This window comes from Jaculus jaculus, chromosome 6, assembly GCF_020740685.1.
Source record: "Jaculus jaculus isolate mJacJac1 chromosome 6, mJacJac1.mat.Y.cur, whole genome shotgun sequence".
Taxonomy (NCBI): domain Eukaryota; kingdom Metazoa; phylum Chordata; class Mammalia; order Rodentia; family Dipodidae; genus Jaculus; species Jaculus jaculus.
In genome coordinates this window covers 155,985,380-156,002,769 of record NC_059107.1, presented here as the reverse complement: position 1 = coordinate 156,002,769, position 17,390 = coordinate 155,985,380, and positions in this window count along the sequence as shown.

The window sequence follows — 17,390 nt, the reverse complement described above, 5'->3', positions numbered from 1 at the left end:
CTAGGTGGCCTCAAGCTTACTATATAACCCAGGACGGACTGAGCTTCTGATCCTCTTCCCCTCTACCTCCTGAGTGCTGGCCACACTCAGTTCAACAGTGCTGGGGATCAAACCCAGGGCTTCCTGCATGCTGGGTGGACATTCCACCAATTGAACTATGGCTCCAGCCCTGTTCTCCATTTTATTTTATTTTTATTTTCTTAATTTATGAGAGAGAGAGAGAGAATGGACCCTCCAGGGCCTCTTGCCACTGCAAATGAACTCCTGACACATGTGCCACTTGGTGTATCTGGCTTTACATGAGTACAGGGAATCAAACATGGGTCAGCAAGCTTTGCAAGCAAGTGTGTTTAACCACTGAGCAATCTCCCCAGCCCCTACTTTCCATTAAAAAAAATTTTTTTTTGTTTACTTTTATTTATTTATTTGAGAGTGACAGACAGAGAAAGAGGCAGAGAGAGAGAATGGGCATGCCAGGACCTCCAGCCACTGCAAACGAACTCCAGATGCATGTGCCACCCTGTGCATCTGGCTTACATGGGTCCTGGGGAATCAAGCCTTGAACTGGGGTCCTTAGGTTTCACAGGCAAGCGCTTAACCGCTAAGCCATCTCTCCAGCTCCCTAATTTCCATTTTTAAAATATTTATTTATTTATTTATTTAAGGGTCACAGAGAGAAAGCCGGGCGTGGTGGCGTATGCCTTTAATCCCAGCACTTGGGAGGCAGAGGTAGGAGGATCGCCGTGAGTTCAAGGCCATCCTGAGACACCATGGTGAATTCCAGGTCAGCCTGGGCCAGAGTGAGACCCTACCTAGAAAAAAAAGAATCACAGAGAGAGAAACAGTGAGTATGGGCACATCAGGGCCTCCTGCCACTGCAAATGAATTCCAGGCACATGTGCCACATTGTGCATCTGGCTTTACATGGGTACTGGGGAATCAAACCCAGGATAGCAGGTTTTGCAAGCAAGCACCTTTAGCCACTGAGCTATTTCCTCAGCCCCTCATTATTTTTTTTTAATTTTATTTAAGAGAGACAGAGAGAGTATGTGTGAGTATGGGCCTCCTGCCACTGCTAACAAACTCCAGCCACATGCACCATTTTTGTGCATCTGGGTTTACATGGGCACTAGTGAATTAAGCCTCTGGCCAGCATGCTGTGCCATCTGCCCAGCCCCTGCTTTTCTTTCTTTTTCTCTTTTTTGGCTTTTTTTTGTTTTGTTTTGTTTTGTTTTGTTTTGTTTTGTTTTGTTTTGTGAGGTAGGGTCTCACTATGGTCCAGGCTGACCTGGAATTAACTCTGTAGTCTCAGGGTGGCCTTGAACTCACAAGGATCCTCCTACCTCTGCCTCATGAGTGCTGGGATTAAAGGCGTGCGCCACCACGCCCGGCTTTTTTTGTTTTGTTTGAGGTAGGGTATCACTCTGGTGCAGGCTGACCTGGAATATACTATGTCTATGTGTATGTGTGTGTGTATACACATACACACACACACACACACACACACACACACACACACACATTTGAGAAGGAGAAAGAAGCAGAGGGAGAGAGAGAGAGAGAGAATGGGTGGGCATACTATGGCCTCCAGCCACTGTTAAGAACTCCAGATGCATGCACCCTCTTATGTATCTGGCTTACCTGGACTCAAACCGGGATCCTCTGGCTTTGCACGCAAATGCCTTAGCCGCTAAGCCATCTCTCCAGCCCGATACACACCTTTAGTCCTAGCATTTGGGAAGCAGAGGTAAGAGGATCACCATGAGTTCAAGGCTACCCTGAGACCTCATGGTGAATTCAAGGTCAACCTGGGCTGGAGTGAGACCCTACCTCAAAAAAAAAAAAAAGGTGTTGGAGCAGGTGACAGGGGTAAAGAGTCTATGACAAAGAAAAGAAGGGGTGAGAAGAGACATGGACACAGAGACAGACAGAGAACAATGAGGAGGCAGAGAGAGATTGAGAATGGAGAAATCGGGTGTGGTGGCGCACGCCTTTAATCCCAGCACTCGGGAGGCAGAGGTAGGAGGATCTCCGAGAGTTCGAGGCCACCCTGAGACTCCATAGTGAATTCCAGGTCAACCTGAGCCAGAGTGAGACCCTACTCGAAAAACCAAAAAAAAAAAAAAGAGAGAGAAAGAACAACGGAGAGACAGAGAACAAGACACAGATAGAGACCATGGGGAGACACAGAAAGAAACAATACAGAGACAGAGAGATGTCCAGCCAGCAGAGAGGAGGATAGGTGGGAAAGAAACTCAGGGTGGGGGTAGAGAGTTCTTGAAGGCTGCAGCAGCCACCCTCTCATTGCTGGGGGCAAAACTCCCAGTCAGAAACAGGTGATGGGCTGGGTGTGGGGGCGCACACCTTTAATCCCAGCACTTGGGAGGCAGAGGTAGGAGGATTGCTGTGAGTTCAAGGCCAGCCCGAGACTACTGAGGGCATTCCAGTTCAGCCTGGGCTACAGTGAGAGCCTATCTCGAAAAACCAAAAAGGAAGGAAGGAAGGAAGGAAGGAAAGGAAGCAAGAGAGCAAGAGAGAAAGGACAACAGGTGACAGGAGGAAGGGCTCATCTCAGCTTAGTTTTGAGGAGACATGGCATCACCATAGCGATGCGTGGCAGAGCAGACGGCTGGGGCAGGGCGGTTCGCCATACCAGCTGGGAGGAAGTAGAGTGAGCTGGCACACACTGGCCAGGGGCCGGGCTGTAAAGCCCTGTCCTTCAGTGACAGACCTCCTCCGGCAGCGCTCCACCCCCCAAAAATTCCACCTGTTGAGCGGTGTGTTCTACAGGGCGTGGGGGCTGTTTTAGATTCAAAGCACCGGAGAGGGCCTGCACGGTGGCAGGTGTCCCAGGGACAGCGGGTAACAAGGAGAATACAGAGACCGAATGGAGATGTAGATCAAGAGCATTCTGGGAAGGCATCAGGCCTCCCTGCGGTACAGGTACAGGTCTAGACTCCCTGCTGGGGCCCGTACCAGGGCTACACCGTGAAGCCATGAAAAGCCAGAGACCTGAGCCAGGCGGGGTGGCGCACCCTTTAACCCCAGCACTCGGGAAGCAGAGGTAGGGAGATAGCTGTGAGTTCGAGGCCACCCTGAGATTGTGTGGTGAATTCAAGGTCAGCCTGGACTAGAGTGAGATCCTACATCAAAAAAACAAAAATTAAACAACAAAAAAAAAAACAAGTCAGAGACCCGAGGAGCAGGAACGGGTCATCAAGCCCAGCACCAGGGGCCCTGAGCCTTTCCTGCCCCTTCCAGCTGTCTTTTCATGGGAAGAGACAGGGACCAACCAACTCACAGGCCTCATCTTGTTCCCTCCAGGCTCTTGGTACTACTGAAGGGAAGTTAATTGAGTGAGGAGAGAGAAAGAGAACAGGCACGCCAGGGCCTTCTGATGCTGCAGACACATTCCAAATGCATGGGCCACTCTGTGCATCTGGTTTTACATGGGCATTGAGGAACTGAACTTGGGCCATCAGGCTTTGCCAGCGAGTGACTAACTGCTAGAGGGCCATCTAGCCCCCACTCAGCTTTGTATACGAACGCTGGGAATCGAACTTACGTCCTCATCCTTGCACAGTAAGTGCCCTTGCCTCTCCCCAGACCCCTGCCCTGTGACTTCTCACTAGAGGGGAATCCTGTTTCTTAACCCACCTCTGTGTGGATGGGGAGCCTCAGAGAGGAGATGTCACACAGCCAGTTACAGAGCCACTTTACCCTAAGACCGTATGGTTTTTCTTCAGCTAGACATGGCAGAGTGAGGCTGAGGCAGAGGATCATGGCATGGTGGGGGCGGGGCCAGCCGCATGTCAGATGGAGGAAATGGAGTCTTTCCCTGTAAGCAGTGGAATCCATGGGTGAGCATTCTGGGAGCAGAGCAGTGAGAGGTGGGGGTGGCATTCAGGAGGCCACAAGTGGTGGCTGAGTATGCTGGATCAGGGTGGGCACATAGGAGCTGCGGACCAGGGTGGCAGAGCAGTGACCTAGAAGGGGCTCAGTCTCCTTGAAGCCTTTGTCTATGTTCAGGTCTCAAAGCCTCTGGAGGAAGGGAACAGCGGGGAAAGTGAAGCGAAGAGACAGGCTGGTGAGGAGACAGGTTAATGACAGGGAGTGGACGGGATCCAGTGGCGTGAGAGGAGGCAGGATGTGGCCAAATCGAGCAATTGAGGCGGAGAGAGGGATGTGGCTATTTTGGGCCCAGTCCCTGCAGGGAAGGAGTGGGTGAGGAAGGGGCTCCCTGTTGGCTTTGCACCCCCTAGAGGCTGAGGATCTAGGCCAGGGGCAGGGAATGCTAAAGTCCACTTGAGGGGTGGCAGGAGGGTGGTCAGGTGGACAGCTGGAGGTGAACCAGGGACTCCAGCAGCATTGACCCCAGGCTCCGGGCCCACAGCCTCTGGGCTTCCCAGCAAGATACAGTTTTGTTTTTTTTTAATTTATTTTTATTTATTTATTTGAGAGCGACAGACAGAGAGAAAGAGGCAGATAGAGAGAGAGAATGGGCACGCCAGGGCCTCCAGCCACTGCACAGGAACTCCAGATGCATGCGCCCCCTTGCGCATCTGGCTAACGTGGGTCCTGGGGAACCGAGCCTCGAACCAGGGTCCTTAGGCTTCACAGGCAAGTGCTTAACCACTAAGCCATCTCTCCAGCCCAAGATATACTTTTGATCTAGAATGTTCCTAAAGGCTACTCTCTAAAGTTGTCAGTGGAAGGTCCTTCGCAGGTGGGCATTTTCCTTTGCCATGCACTCATCCCTTGGTCTACTTTGTCCCAATTTCATCCACTGCGGGCTGAAACCTCTCTAAAACCATGAGCCAAGATAGATGTTTTTCCCATTAAGTTGATCTTGTAAGGCATTTTGTCTCAGAGACAGAAAACTGACAAGCATGCACAAGTGTCCCAGACCCCGCCATATGGCACAGGCTTTATTCAGCTGGCCTCCACTGGGGGTCAAGGGCTGGACCATTCTAAGATGCCAGCATGAGCTGTGGGCATGGACGGGCATCTGGCTAAAGGCCCTGGCAACCTGGAAGGGGAATTGGTGGTGCTAGGCAACACAGGAGTGGAGGAAGGGAGACAAGAGAAAGTTCAGGGGAGGGCAAAGGTTCATTCTGTATGCCCTTGGCCCAGGTCTGGTCAGACACCCCACAGAACCCGGAAGTCAGGGCAGTGACCGTAGGCAAACCTGTCTGCTGTCTGCTGCCTGCTCGTCCACGGGAGGAGGGCACGGGGCGCGCTGCCTCGAGGCTGCTGCGAGCGGACAGCTGAAGCACTCAGCTTGGCTAATGGCCGTTATTTTTATCCTCATCCTTCAAAACTCACCTCGGTTGAGGTGCAGGGTCAACTCTGGCAAGCCACCAGACAGCGGGCAAAGGCTCTTTCCAGCCATCGTTTGCAGCGTCCCGCTTCTGCTCTGGGAGAGACTGCTGCCCGGTTCTTACTGGCAAGAAACCAGGCCCAGCAGCCTGGGTGACTGCCCGAGGTCTCTCTGCTGGTCACGGCTGGCACCTCGCCTAGGCCAGACCTCCACTCCGAAGCCCCATGGCCTGCCATTGCAGCAGCTGAACTAGGAGACGGAGATGCACTTCTTGGCCTCAGTTTCCCCTCCTACCGCACAGGCATCAGAATGATCACACTCTCTTCACCTGGGGCAGCCCACTAGAGTGACTACTAATCACCTGTCTTCACCTGCTTGTGGGAACCCCCAAAGGTCCCTCCCCACAGCACTAGAAGCCATCACAGGCCCCTGGTGCCTGGCTCACAGGCACTGAGAGGAATGATCTTGCTAGCCTCAAAGAAGGTGCAGAAGGGAGTTGGAGGCTAGATTTGAGTTCTGCTGTGGCTATGTCCCTATTGGGGAACCACACATTTGCAAAGTGCATTTCGCCCTTCATCAGTCCCAAGGTGGCTCCTAGGCCTTAGGGGATAAGATACACCTACTGTGTTGTCCAGTAAGTAGGACCCACTAAGTTCCTGAAAGGTAGCTAGTCTGAGTATACACAGAAGATACCCACAGGGGCTGGAGGGATGGCTTAGTGGTTAAGGCATTTGCCTGCAAAGCCAAAGTATCCAGGTTCCACTCCCTAGGACCAACGTAAGCCAGATGCACATGGGGGCACATGCATCTGGAGTTTGTTTGCAGTGGCTGGAGGCCCTGGCAGGCCCATTCTCTCTCTCTCTCTCTCTCTCTCTCTCTACCTGCCTATTTCTGCATCTCTCTCTCTCAAATAAATAGATAAAAATGAAATATTAAAAAAGAAAAAGAAGCCTGGCATGGTGGCGCACTCCTTTGATCCCAGCACTCGGGAGGCAGAGGTAGGATGACTGCCATGAGTTCAAGGCCACCCTGAGACTACATAGTTAATTCCAGGTCAGCCTGGACTAGAGTGAGACCCTACCTTGACAAAAAAAAAAAAAAAGTAACAACTGGAGCTGGGCACAATAACTCACGCCTTTTTTTTAAAAAAATTATTTATTTATTTATTTGAGAGCAACAGACACAGAGAGAAAGACAGATAGAGGGGGAGAGAGAGAATGGGCGCACCAGGGCTTCCAGCCTCTGCAAACGAACTCCAGACGCGTGCGCCCCCTTGTGCATCTGGCTAAAGTGGGACCTGGGGAATCGAGCCTCGAACCGGGGTCCTTAGGCTTCGCAGGCAAGCGCTTAACCATTAAGCCATCTCTCCAGCCCAACTCACGCCTTTTAACCCTTGTACTTGGGAGACTGAGGTAGGATTGTTGTGAATTTAATACCTGCCAGCCTAAACTCCAGGGTGAGTTCCAGATTATCCTGGGCTACAGTGAGACCCTGTCTCAAAATAAATTATAACCATCAAGTGTGGTGGCACACTTCCTTAATCTCAGCACTCAGGAGGCAGATGTAGTAGGATCATTGTGAGTTCGAGACCAGCCTGAAACTATCGAGTAAGTTCCAGGTCAACCTGGCTAAAGTGAGGCTCTTCCTCAAAAAGATTCCCCAGTACCCACGTAAAGCCAGGTGCACAAGGTGGCACATGCATCTGGAGTCTGTTTGCAGTGGCTAGAGGCCCTAGTGTGCCCATTCTCTCTCTCCTCTCAAATAAAAAAGTAAATAAAATGTTTTTTTAAGAGTCCTTTTCTTGAGGATAACCTCGAATATCTAGGGAATAATTTATATAACATGAGATTTACTTTAACTTAATATGGAAGAATAAATGTGTTGTTTGATACTTAAGGATTCATTTGATCCAATCTGTACTTTTGTATATGTTTGAAAGTTTCTATAATAAATTTTTTTTAAAAAAATAAGAAATTGAGTCACCTCTTACTAAGGCCAACTGGTAATTTGGAAGTGATTTGACTCAGATAAGAAGAGGGGGAGGCAATAAATTGTCCTCCTTTGTCTGGAAAAAGACCAAAACCAAAAGATTTGTCATTACATGAATGTCAGACAAACCAGACTTCAAGGCAAAGGCATTTTTAGAAGCAGTGAAGTAACACGTACCTCCAGGAAGATGGAACAACTCTTAACTCTTACATACCTGGTAACGCCACCTCAAAAACATAGAAAGCAAAATGAAGAGAAATGAACAAAGTTGTTATGATCATCACAGGTTTATCGCAACCTTTCAGTGATGGACAAGAAGATGAAAGAATTACTGAGGATATGGAAGAGAGATAAACAAAACGGTAATCAATATCATTAGTAATCAGGGAAATGCAAATTAAAACCACAGTGAGCGGTTCTTCCTCCCACTGGTTTGGCAGAAATGATGAATTCGAACGGAGGCAGATCTGGTGAGGATGTAGCCCGTGGGGCGCCCGTCCACTCTGGGTGGGGTGCAATTTGGTTCCGTCTCTTTAGGAAATAGTTCAGCCTTTCCTAATAAAGTCGAACATGCTGCACACATGATAATTTAGCAATTCTCAGACAAAGTTATTATTTAGGGAACTATATGTTGGGGTCCATTTGTAAAGAAAGAAAGAAAGGAAAGAAAAGAAAGAGAAAGCCAGAAAGGCCCAGGTTCGACTCCCCAGGATCCATGTAAGCCAGCTGCACAAGGAGGCACATGCACCTGGAGTCTGTTTGAAGTGGCTGAAGGCCCTGGTGCACCCATTCTCTCTCTCTCTCTGCCTCTTTCTCTCTCTCAAATAAATAAATGCTATATTTATTTATTTAAATGAAAGCTGGGCGTGGTGGTGCATGCCTTTAATCCCATCACTTGGGAGGCAGAGAGAGGTAGGAGGATCTCCATGAGTTTGAGGCCAACCTGAGACTACATAGTGAATTCCAGGTCAGCCTGGGCTAGAGTGAGACCCTGCCTCAAGGAAGAAAGAAAGAAAGAAAGAAAGAAAGAAAGAAAGAAAGAAAGAAAGAAAGAAAGAAAGAAAGGTTGAGATGGGGAGGTAATATGATGGAGAATGGAATTTCAAAGGGGAAAGTGGGGGGGGAGGGTGTTACCATGGGATATTTTTTATAATCATGGAAATTGTTAATAAAAATTGTGAAAAGAAAAAAAATTTTAAAAATTTAAAAAAAGAAAGAAAGGAAGAGAGAGAGAGAAAGAAGGAAGGAAGGAAGGAAGGAAGGAAGGAAGGAAGGAAGGAAGGAAGGAAGGGGGAAAGAAAGATGAAAGGAAGGGAAAGGGAAGGGAAGGGAAGGAGAAAGGAGAAGGTGCATGTGTAGAGGAGCCCAGGATGACTTAAAAAAAAAAATATATATATATATATATATATGGCTGGCTGTGGTGGCGCACACCTTTAATCCCAGCACTTGAGAGGCAGAGGTAGGAGGATTGCCATGAGTTCGAAGCCACCTGAGACAACATAGTGAATCCCAAGTCAGCCTGGGCTAGAATGAAACTCTACCTCAAAAAACCAAAACAAAGCCGGGCATGGTGGTGCACACCTTTAATCCCAGCACTTGGAAGGCAGAGGTAGGAAGATCGTTGTGAGTTCGAGGCCACCCTGAGACTCCCTAGTGAATTCAAGGTCAGCCTGAGCTAGTGAGACCCTATCTTGAAAACACACACACACACACACACACACACACACACACTCACAAACCAAGCAAACAACAACAAAAAATATGTATGTATATCTAAAGCAGGGAGAAATAGAGAGGAGACAGACAGACAGAATGGGCACACCAGGGCCTCCAGCCACTGCAGACGAATTCCAGCCACATGTGCCACCTTGTGCAACTAGCTTCACGTGAGCACTGTGGAATTGAACTTGGGTCCTTAGGCTTTGCAGTCAAGCGCCTGAACCACAGAGCAACCTCCCCAGCCCCAGGGTGGGTATCACTATGGGTTTTTTTTTTAAATATATTTAATTTATTTCAGAGAGAATAGGCAAGTCAGGGCCTTCAGACATTGCCAATGAACTCCACACACATGTGTCCCCTCGTGCATCTGGCTTACATGTGTCCTGAGGAATTGAACTGGGGTCCTGTGGCTTTGCAGGCAAACGCCTTAACTGCTAAGCCATCTCTCCAGCCCGGGTATCACTACATTTTTTGTTTTTGTTTTTGTTTTAATTTTTATTTATTTATTTAAGAGCGACAGACAGAGAGAAAAAGAGAGAGACAGAATGGGCATGCTAGGGCCTCCAGCCACTGCAAACGAACTCCAGACGCATGCGCCCCCTTGTGCATCTGGCTAACGTGGGCCCTGGGGAATCGAGCCTCAAACCAGGGTCCTTACAGGCAAGCACTTAACCGCTAAGCCATCTCTCCAGCCCACTATGTTTTAAGTTGTATATATTTTGCATATATGTCTCATAATAAAGTGCTACTCTATGTATTTGCATATATCACATCTGGCTATAAATGCAAATGAAGTCTAGAAGGAGACCTGGGACTGCTCACATCGGCTCTTTCTAGAGAGTGTAGTTGAGGGAGAGGGGTGGAAAAAAAAGGGCATTCATTTTTTTTTTTTTTTCCGACTATTTCTGGGTTGGACTATTTTACATAAGCATGGATGGTCTGGTAATTTTAAAGACCCAATTAAGGCAGGCAAAGCAAAACAAAATGCAAATGACTCTGACTCAGGACTAGGGATGGAGCTCAGAGGTAGAGTGATGGCCTCACAGTTGAAGCCTTAGGCTCAGTCCCCAGCAGTGCAAAAACAAACAGCATGGACTTTAGATGAGTAACAGGCAGAGATTAGGAAAGACAGGTTAGGTTTCAGTGACAAGGTTAGGTGACCCTACCCCCACCCCCAAGGCTCAGGATGTGCATCCGGAGCAGTAGAAATGGCTCAGTGGTTAAATGTGCTAGCTTGTAGGCCCAGGTTTGATTTCCCAGATGCACAAAGTGACACATGCATCTGGAGTTTGTTTGCAGTGCCAGAAGACCCTGGTATACCCATTTTCTTCCTCTCTCTTTCTCTCTGTCCCTTCTTCCATTCCTCCCTCTCTGTCTCAAATAAATAAATAAATAAATAAATAAATAAATAATAATAATAATAATAATAATAATAAAAGCTTCTGCATCTGCAAAATGGATCCAATGAGAGCCGATCTCAAGAGATCCTTAGAGGAGTGAGTGGGATGAAGTATGCAAACACAGAAAGAAGAGATTTTTGGGCAGTTCAGAAAAAGGGGTTTGGGGCTGGAGAGATGGCTTAGAGGTTAAGGAGCTTGACTCAAAGCCTAAGGACCCAGGTTCAATTCCCTAATACCCACATAAGCCTGATGCACAGGGTGGAGCATGCATCTGGAATTCGTCTGCAGTGGCTAGAGGTCCTGGCATGGTCATTCTCTCTTTCTCTCTCTCTCTCTCTCTTCCTCTTTCTCTCTTTCAAATAAATTTAAAAAAAAAATTTAAAAAGGGGGGGCTGGAGAGATGGCTTAGCAATTAAGGCACTTGTCTGCAAAGCCAAAGGACCTTGGTTCAATTCCCCAGTACCCACATAAGCCATATGCACAAGGTGGCACATGCATCTGGAGTTCATTTGCAGTGGCTGGAAGCCCTGGCACACCCATTCTCTCTCTCTCTCTCTTTCTCTCTGCCTCTTTCCTTCTCTCAAATAAATAAATAAAAATAAAATATTTTTTAAAAAGGGGAAGACTGGAGCTGGGCGTGGTAGCGCACACCTTTAATCTTAGCACTTGGGAGGCAGAGGAGGTAGGAGGATCATCATGAGTTTGAGAACACCCTGAGACTACACAGTGAATTCCAAGACAGCCTGGGCTAGAGGGAGACCCTATCTTGAGAATAAAAGGGAGGGTGCTAAAGTGAGGGTTGGAACAGACCTGTTTTGTTTTTTTTAAGTATCAATATTAACCTTTCATTTTATTTATTTGAGAGAGGGGAGAGAGAGAATGGGCACGCCAGGGTCTCTAGCCACTGCAAATGAATTCCAAATTAATGGTCCACCTGTGCATCTTGCTTTATGTGGGTACTGGGGAACCGAACCTGGGTCCTTTGGCTTTGCTGGTAAGCGTCATAACCACTAAGCCATCTCTCCAGCCTGGAACGGACTTTTGGCTGCCGTCGGGGGGCGGGTTCTGACAACTGTGCTATACCAGGGGAATGTGGAAAGCAGGTGACGTATTTGGAGAATGGGAAGAAAGGGTTTGTCCACAGCAGCAAGGTTTGGAAAAGGAGAGAATGGGGAGAAGGGACAGCTTTCCTTAGGAAGACAGAAGCAAGGATGAAGGGTAACTAACTCAGGCTTGATTTGGAACTAGGAAGTCATGCAAATATATGCAAAAATCATGCAAATGAGCCTGGCTGAGTGGCCAGGAAGAGAGCCCAGCTGGTGATTTTGTTTCCCAAGCATGGTCCAGGGCCACCTGTGACAACATCACCTGCTGCCGCTGCAGCCCATGTTTAGGGAGCGCGTCAGGTGATTGTTTATTTCTGCATTCACTTATTAAACACACACATGGGGTGCATTATAATTATAACACATTATGATCGAGGCACATTATTATATGTAATATAAACATTCAACCAAAAACGTAAGCCTCCTTCTCTCTGCATTCTCCACCTCATCCCCCAAAACAACAGTCTGTGGGTGTCCTGGAAGCTCCTGGGCAGCTCCAGGTAGCTAACTCAGCATGGCTTCTTGCCGACCCACAGCCTCTTTTTTTTTTCCTTTTTAGGTAGGGTCTCGCTCTAGTCCAGTCTGATCTGGAATTCACTATATAGTCCTAGGCTGGCCTCAGACTCACAGAGACCCTCCTACCTCGGCCTCCGAGTGCTGGGATTAAAGGCGTGTGCCACCATGCCCAGCTGCGCTCCATTTACTTTATTGAGGCAGGACCTCTCACTTGAACCCAGAGCTATTCTAGCCAGCCACTTGTAATTGAACTCCACATGCATGCGCCACCTTGTGCTTCTGGCTTATGTGGGATCTAGGGAGTTGAACATGGGTCCTTAGGCTTCTCAGGCAAGCGCCTTAACTGCTAGGCCATCTCTCTGTATCTCATCTGTATCTGTGGTCACTCATTTAACATTCACCAGGAGCCTGCTGAGGGCCAGGCCCTTGCTCTGCCCCAAGGGTGAATGGGTGAGGGAGCGCTGCATTTGCATTTGCACCAAGCTTCCAGGGGGTGAAGCCCCAGCTCTGCAGCCTCAGCAAGGCCCACATTCCAGCGCCTCCACAGCTTGGCTGGTGTCAGTGGTCTGCGGCGAACCCCCTGACCAGCAGAAGAATGACCAGCAAATGAAGATCCTTCTTGATCACACTTTATTGGAGAGCCTCTTGGTTAACAGGAAAGCTGATGGCGAGGGGCCGGGGCGCGGGAGTGTAGCTGCTTTTATAGGGTGTAGCACTACGAGGCACCTACGGATTGGCTGCCACCTGTTCACCCACCACCCAGGGCCACGGGATAGGCCCAGGGTGCATTACATCACGCACATGCGCAGCATCAAGCACGACTGCCGCTAAGACATGACCAAGTAAGGAGTTGATTGTCCTGCCCCTTGGCAGGAAGTAAGCGCCATCTTGTAATGGCGACTGTCTCAGCTCCTCACAGTGGTCCCCACCTCCCAGGCAGCAAGGCTGAAATCAAGGTTAAGATAAGGGCAGAGTAGGTCATCGGTCAATTTTTTTAAATTTTAATTTATTAGTTTTCTTTTCAGCAAATACAGGCAGTTTGGTACCATTGTTTAGGCTCATCCATGACCTACCCCCTCCCATTGGACCCTCCTTGTTAATGTAAATGGGTCGTGCGTTGTGGAGTTAGCCCACAGTTATTGGCACGATAAATGTCTCTGCATATCATGACCCAACATGTGACTCTGACATTCTTTCCGCCCCCTCTTCCGCAAAATTTCCCTGAGCCATGTTGGGTTCATTTTTGGTCTGCTTCAGTGCTGAGGTGTTGGGGGCCTCTGAGGCTCTGGCTCTCTGATTTGGTAGGAGTTGATTTTTCTCTGTGTTGGTCTCCTTCCCCTTTGTGCTGGTATCCGGTTCATCAGGAAAACATCACCCTTGCTTGTTTGGCCAATTGTCCTTAGTTTCAGTCGGGCCCCTTTTGAGGTATGTTGGGGCAGCTCTCTCCTTAGGATCTGCATCTATCTGAAAAAGAGAAGCAGATTCTCCAACACAGAGTAAGTTAGCATCCGGAAAATTGAGATAACACTTACTTTTTAAAAAAATTTTATTTATTTATTTATTTGAGAGCGACAGACACAGAGAGAAAGACAGATAGAGGGAGAGAGAGAGAATGGGCGCGCCAGGGCTTCCAGCCACTGCAAACGAACTCCAGACGTGTGCGCCCCCTTGTGCATCTGGCTAACATGGGACCTGGGGAATCGAGCCTCAAACCGGGGTCCTTAGGCTTCGCAGGCAAGCGCTTAACCGCTAAGCCATCTCTCCAGCCCAACACTTACTTTTTTGATAGAGAGTTTGATAGGTGTAGGCCCTCTTGTCTTGTACCCCATGATTGATGGTAGCTTGATATTGGAGAGTGGGCTTATGTTTGGGTATGGTTCTGACTTGTTTCCCAGCTCCAGCTATGGGTCCCATACCACTGAGGGGATCAGTTAGCCGAATCAAGAGCAGTTGGTTCCCCACCATGGCTATCATCAGTCAATTTGTTTCATTCCCAAAGACAAGGACGGAGATGGTGGGATGGGGCATGGAGCTGCTTTGGATGGGAGAGGGAGGGCAAGGAGTGCTGCTCAGCTGCCACTGGCTTTTGCATTTTCATGCTTTAAAAACGTCTAAGGCCAGGGGCTGGAGAGATGGTGTAGCGGTTAAGGTGCTTGCTTGCAAAGTCAAAAGACCTTGGTTTGATTCCCCTGGACCCAGATGCACAAGGGGCACATGAATCAAGTTCATTGCAGTGGCTGGAAGCCCTGGCATGCCCATTCTCCCTCCCTCTCTCTCTCCCTCTACCTCTTTCCCTCTCTCAAATACTAAATAAAAATAAAATTTTTTTTAAAGTCTAAGGACAGGACTGGAGAGATGGCTTAACAGTTAAGGTGTTTGCCTGCAAAGCCAAAGGACCCTGGTTTGATTCCCCAGGATCCACATCAGCCAGACACACAAGATGGTACATGCGTCTGGAGTTCATTTTCAGTGGCTGGAGGCCCTGGCGCACCCATTCTGTCTCTCTCTTAAATAAATAAATAAAAACAAAATATTTTTTTAAAAAGCCTAAGGTTGCTGGGCATGGTGGTGCATGCCTTTAATCCCAACACTTGGTAGGCAGCAGTAAGAGGATTTCCATGAGTTCAAGTCCACACTGAGATGATATAGTGAATTCCAGGTAAGCCTGGGCTAGAATGAGACCCTACCTCAAAAAAAAAAAAAAGAAAGAAAGAAAGAAAAGAAAAGAAAAAGAAAAAGAAAAACCCACCAAAAGTCTAAGGCAGTATCAAACTGCCTGGTAAACACTTCTCTTAATGTTCATACCCTTATGTTAATGCTACTTTCACTTTTGGTAGAGAATCTTATCTTTCAGGTGGCAGTGACCTTAGGATGACTCAGAAGGCACCATGGTGCTGGAAAGAAGTGACAGGAGTGCTCAGTACTGCAATATCTGTTTTACACCTTCCAAGGCTCAGGGTCTACTGCAGAATAGGTGGCGGAAAGAACATAAGAGCCAAAGGAAGGGTAGGACTCCTTACAACGTGCTCCTCCAGACACGAAATGGCCTGGATATCCATGACCTCACAGTGCCTGACACTACCTACACAAGACCATCATAAGAGGAAGAAAGATCATGATATCAAAATAAAAGAAAGACTGACTAAGAGGAGGAGGGGATATGATGGAGAATGGAGTTTCAAAGGGGAAAATGGGGGGAGGGAGGGTATTATCATGGGATGTCTTTTCTAATCATGGAAGTTGTTAATAAAAAAAAATTGAAAAGAAAAAAAAGAATAAAGGAGGTTGGAGAGATGGAAGAAAAAAAAAGTCTAAGGCAGGGCATGGTGGCACACACCTTTAACCCCCCAGCCCTTGGGAGGCAGAGGTAGGAGGATCGCCATGAGTTTGAGGCCACCCTGAGACTACATAGTGAATTCCAGGTTAGCCTGGGCTACCGTGAGAGCCTACCTCCAAAAACAAAACAAAACAAAAAAAAGATATTTAGATATTTAGAAACAAAGAGATACAGGGAGGTCATGGTACATTAAATAACAGAAAATACCTGCATTTTACAATAAGGCCTGGAACTTCTCCTTTATCTGTCATGAAGATCAGCTTGGGCGGTGGCCTCTATTATGTGTGCCTAAAGGCCAGGGCTGCACAGGAGGGTGTTTAACCAGGTCTACTGTGTCCCTTTACATTCCATTTTCCATAACGCTAGCCTAGTTTGGTAGCACATACCTTTAATCCCAGCACTTGGAAGGCATAGGTAGGAGGATTGATTTGTTTGAGGCCAGCCTGGGACTACAGAGTAAGACCCTACCAGGCTGGACGAAGTGCTTGCATGGCATGCATGAAGCCCACCACTGCATAAACTGGGCATGGTGGTACATGCCTGTGATCCAACTTTCAGGAGGTGGAGGCAAGAGTCTCAGAAGTTCAAAGTCTCTCTTTCTCTCTCTCTCTCTCTTTCTCTTTTTTGAGGGGGTTGGTTTGAGATAGGGTTTCATTCTAGTCCAGGCTGACCTGGAATTCACTATGCACTTTCAGGGTAGCCTCAAACTCTCAACAATCCTCCTATGTCTGCCTCCAAAGTGCTGGGATTAAAGGTGTGCACCACCACACTCAGCTTCAAAGTCTCCCTTTTTTGGCTATTCACGTCTCCTGAACTTGCAGGTCTCTGCTCTGAGCTGAGATGGGGGAAGGGACTACCTACTCCATCCATGATGTAAAATGCAATGCATTCAGCCCAATTTTTTTGGTGGGGGGCTTCGACATAGGGTCTCACTGTATCTCAGGCTGACCTGGAATTTACTATATAGCCTCAGGGTGTCCTCAAACTCACAGCGACCCTTCTACTTCTGCCTCCTGGGTGGGGATTAAGGAGTGCACCACCATGCCTGGCCTTGGAGTTCCAATTTCAACCCACCAGCTAGGCTACTCAGAGTCCCAAAAACTTCATCCAGTGCCAGCAGAGATCCTTGACAGCCATGCCATAGTCCTGGCATCTCCCTTGGTTCTCCACTGCAACCCACAGTTTATCCTCATGGCTTCCCTGGGTCTTCACACAGGTAACCCAACAGGCCTGCTTCACACTGCCCATGGCCATTTCCAAAACACAAAGCCATGTTGCAAATTCAGTGATCCTCTCTTTCATACATTTGTTACACTCCATAATACCAGGTGGGCTGTCAATTTATTAATCGGGGGGGCGGGGGGATAAAGCAGACTTTGAAGAACAGGACACTCCTTCAGCATTTGAACCCCTTCAAAAACATTGCATTCTTGTCTTTGGCTTTTTGAGGTAGGGTCTCAATCTAGCCCAGGCTGACCTGGAATTCACTATGTAGTCTCAGGCTGGCCTTGAACTCACAGCGATCCTCCTACCTCTGTCTCCCAAATGCTGGGATTAAAAGTGTGTGTTACCATGCCCAGCCCAACTCTGCATTCTTCCTGTTGTCCCAGTGCAGGTCAGCTACCCCAATCTCAATGGTTGCAATCTCTCAAACAATTGCAGCTGAAAGGGCAGCAGTTTTGGCCCAAAGATATCATTTTTTCTTTGCCATATCTTTCTGTTCACACCAGTCCATTTCTATACAATAGAACCCTGCACAAGTTCCCAGGACACAGGCAGGCATAACAGCAAGTCTCTCACACAAACTGCATCTAGCCCAGTCCAGGGGAAGCTCTTTCTCACCCTCATAAGCCAAATCTCACAGTCCCTAGTTCTTACTACATTCAGGTCTTTCTTTTTATTTATTTATTTATTTATTTATTGTTATTATATATATTTTTTTTACAACTTCCATGATTATAAACAATATCTCATGGTAATTTCCCCCCCCATTTTCCCCTCCC